Below are 3948 nucleotides of genomic sequence, written 5' to 3'. Positions count from 1 at the left end.
TCAGTAGGCCCAACCTCCACTGGCACCATGTCAGTATAATTGGCACATAATCTTTCATGAGTATTCGGTTTCTTTCCTACAAAATCCCACATAAATTCCAGTATCAAGGTCTGTGTGTTTCTTCCCAAGCCATCGTGGCAATATGCCATGTAATTGTGTTCAAATGAGGGATAGCCCAAGACTTTTTAGTTCCCTTCACACATGGCACACTACTTGCGTCCTTCCTCATACACCACAGGGACAGCAGGAGCCACAGCAGAAGCCTCCCCATGGTCATTCTGGTTGTCCTGGTCACCCTTCAGTCCTTTCTCTTTTACCTTTTGTTGTTTACCTGTGGAGACATCTGTGGAAACATTGTTAGTATTGACAGATGCTGATTGAAACCATTTTAACTGATTTTGGTGACACCATAATGTTCCCAATTTTCCCCCAATTTTTGCACATGTATTAGTAGTTAGAAGAACCCTCATACTTTTTTTTATTATTATTTATAAGACATTCGTGTACCTCTCCCTCTATGTTCAGACATTTGGCTACATTTATTTTCTTATTTTTTACTATGGAGAAGTTAGGGTTTTGCAAGCACAATGTTGATTTCCACTGACTTCTGCGGGCATCTGTTACGGATCTTAGTCGCCTGGTGTTGAGGAGAATAATAAGTGTATGGGGTGTTTGAAGCACTAATTTCTCTGTGAGAGTGTATGATTCACACGCTTTCACAGCCCATGTAGCACAATATAGAGCTGCTACGCACTCCGGTAATCCCTGGGATACAGGGGGTTTTATAGTATATAGGTATATGGTACCAGATGCTGTCTATCTCTCTGAAGCTGGGTTAGAACAGCTGAGTACTGGGTCCCGCTGTGGCTGCAGTAAAGGTGGAATGGCTTTCCCATATCCAGTAAGCCCAGACTGGGGGCAGAGGCTAAAGCCTGTTTTATTTTTATAAATGCCATTTTTTGCTTTGTGCCCCATATTACTAACTTATTTGCAGGCTTTCCCCCTCTAGTGAGGGTTGAATTGGTTCCAGCATTTCTGAGTACTCCGCTATATAGGTTCTACAGAAATTAAGGAGTTCCAGGACCTTCTGGACTTCCTTAACTGTCCGTGGTTTTTTTAACCCTCTAATTGCCTGCTTTCTGTCTACTGTGAGTGCTTTTTTTTCCTTGGAGATGTTATACTCTATGCATAAAACTTGCTGCTGTTGCAATTGAGCTTTCTTAGGGCTTAATTTAAATCCTGCCTTACGAAGATACATGAACAGTCTGTTTAGGGTTTTTAGATGGTCCTTTTCATTTGAACTGGCAATTAGCAAATTATTTGCATACTGCAGTATCACAGTATCCCCTTCCAAAGGCACTCGTGCTATTACTTCTACCATAGTCCTGTAGAATATGGAGGGAGAATTATGGAACCCCTGAGGTACTCAAGTTCAAGTGTACTGCTGGTCTCCTACTGTAAATGCAAATTTCTCCTGACTCTCTTTTGCAAGGGGAATACTCCAAAATCCATTAGCTACATCCAAGACTGAAAATACTGAGTGTCTTGGTGTGAGCAAATTAAGAATAGTGGCAGGGCTTGCCACAGTAGGATGTGCCTTTGGAGTCACCCAGTTAAGGTGGGTGTAGTCTATAGTTCATTTTTAGGTCCTGTCTGGCTTCCTGATGGGCTAAATTGGGGAGTTAGTTGTGGAGGTGGTTTTTTTAATTATCCTTCTAGATTTCAAATTAGTGACTATATCTTTAACTGCCTTCAAGGCTTCTGATTTAATTGGGTCCTGCCTGTGGGCTTTGTGAGTTGGTCCTTCTACAGATATAGGCTTCATGTTTACTAGCCCACAATTTTTTTTATCTGTTGCTCACACTTCGGGGTGAGGGAACATGGGGTTTTTACTGGTCTTCCCCCCTCACTGTGGTATTATTACCCTATTACTGGCAATCTTGGCTATATTTTGAGATGATCTTTCCTGTTTGGACCCTTCGGCCCATTCAATGCAGCTTGCTCTGGGGTTGATTACTTCCCCGAGCTCCTTTTACAATTACTGCATGTTTTGATTTTATTTTTATTTTTATAGTCACGTGCCAGATGTCCAGGCTTATTGCAAGTGAAGCAGGTAGTGGTTCTGACTGCATGAACTGCTACAATTTCCTCAGAGGATGTGGTTGCTGCTACCTTCCTATGGATGCCATGTTTTTCAATCAGGCCATCCAGCTTGTCCCAGAACTTAGTATTCTTGTTATTATGCTTGAGTTCGGGTAAATCAGACAGTAGTACCTGTTTTTCCTGGGGGTGAAGGGATGGTGAATTTCAGTTGTTTCTGTTTTAAGTCCCCTTACTGGTTCACCCTCCACATTAACATTTCTGAACCTTCTTAGCTGTGTTTTGACTGGAGCGTTATGCTGTACTTGCTTCCCTGGGGCAATTAATTCTTGTGGTGCTTCTTTATTATTTCTGTGGGTGCTCAAATTTGACCTGTCATGCGAAAAAATGTATGGAAGGGGTTCTGATTCCTCCCCTTTGTTTTGTGCTGCTGAGTTTTCCCACAGATAGTTAATTGGTGGAGCAGTTGGCTGGCAAATGCCAGGAGTATGCTCTCCTCCTCCCAGTCTGGAGGTGTGTCCCAGGCATGGTGATTCTTTTGCTTTGGGATTTTTTCCAATTTCCAGACAGTTACATATTTTAGAGCACAGGCTCTTATCTTTCAGAGCTTGGTTTTGAGATCTTAAAGTTGCAATTTTTTCTTCTTTATGTTAAGAATATCCAGTATAACTATTACTGCTTTGTCACTTTTCTGATGATTCCACCAAGTAACCAGATCTGTCTCTGGTCCGGCTGCAGAGTAGTTTCCTTTTTTAGCTGCTGCCTGCTGAGTTTTAACAAGTTTATATTCAAAGTGCTTTCGAGGCCTGATTATTGCCTCTCCTTTTGATGCCATGGGTTTTTAGTCACCCTGGTTGCTGACCTTGAGGAGAAATTATGTCTTCCCCCCCAAATACCTGTCAGCCTTTTATAAGGAGTTACTTTCCCACTTTTTTATGCTATGGTCTCAACTCTCCACAGCTTTAAGTTTTATGAGGACATCTCCCCCCTCTTTTGTTTTTTTTACCGCGCAGTCTTAAGTTACCCACACATGCCGGCCTTATTGGTGGGAGACTTTGTGCTATTCGAAAGCATGTACGTCACATGCCTGGGTGGGGGGCACTCCCCTAGGACTTGCAATGTTACATGCAATGAGGAAATGGACCACTAGTTTGCACTGCCTGCCACTTGCGTACTCAGCCAATCCTGGGCTTAACTCATGGCCAATCGCTTGCTAGTGGTTTATCCAAGTCCTCCGTAACACACCACTTAGTTGTTTAAACAGTACATGACTTTTTTGCACAAGTCTTCCCTCCCAAGTGGTACCCTTATTTAACCCCTTTGCTTGGACTACATGTGTCTAAGGTGCTTCACACAAATTAAAAAAGGAAACAAGATGTGTCTGAAAGGGGATGAGAGACTTCTGTTCCTGGCCTAATGAGGTGGTAAAGTAAAAATACTCACCTCTTTTTGGATTTCAGTCTTAAATCCTCAATCAGCTCACATACATGAATCCCGGATGAGCCCCCAAACTGAAGGACATAAATCCACACTGTGTAGAGGCCAAGCATGGGAGTTTATTACACACAGAGCTGGTGGAGTGTCACCTGACCTATTAAGCTCAAAGACACTGTCAATCAATTAATTACAATAGAATATATAGATTTCCATGGGCGGGAGAAAGTGACGGGGTAAGCAGTTCCACACCCCAGGATAGGTTTTGCAGCAAGGCAAGATAGCATATTAGACAATGGTTAAAAGGTTACATAATGTCTCCGCCCATGGTCTTAGGTTAGCAAGTTAACATTTAATTAATACTTGAATGAAATGTTATTAGTATAAAATATATATGTTAATTTCTGATTTGGG

The sequence above is a fragment of the Mauremys mutica genome, chromosome 12 (assembly GCF_020497125.1).
Source record: "Mauremys mutica isolate MM-2020 ecotype Southern chromosome 12, ASM2049712v1, whole genome shotgun sequence".
Taxonomy (NCBI): Eukaryota; Metazoa; Chordata; order Testudines; family Geoemydidae; genus Mauremys; species Mauremys mutica.
Note: the sequence above shows the minus strand (reverse complement) of the source record.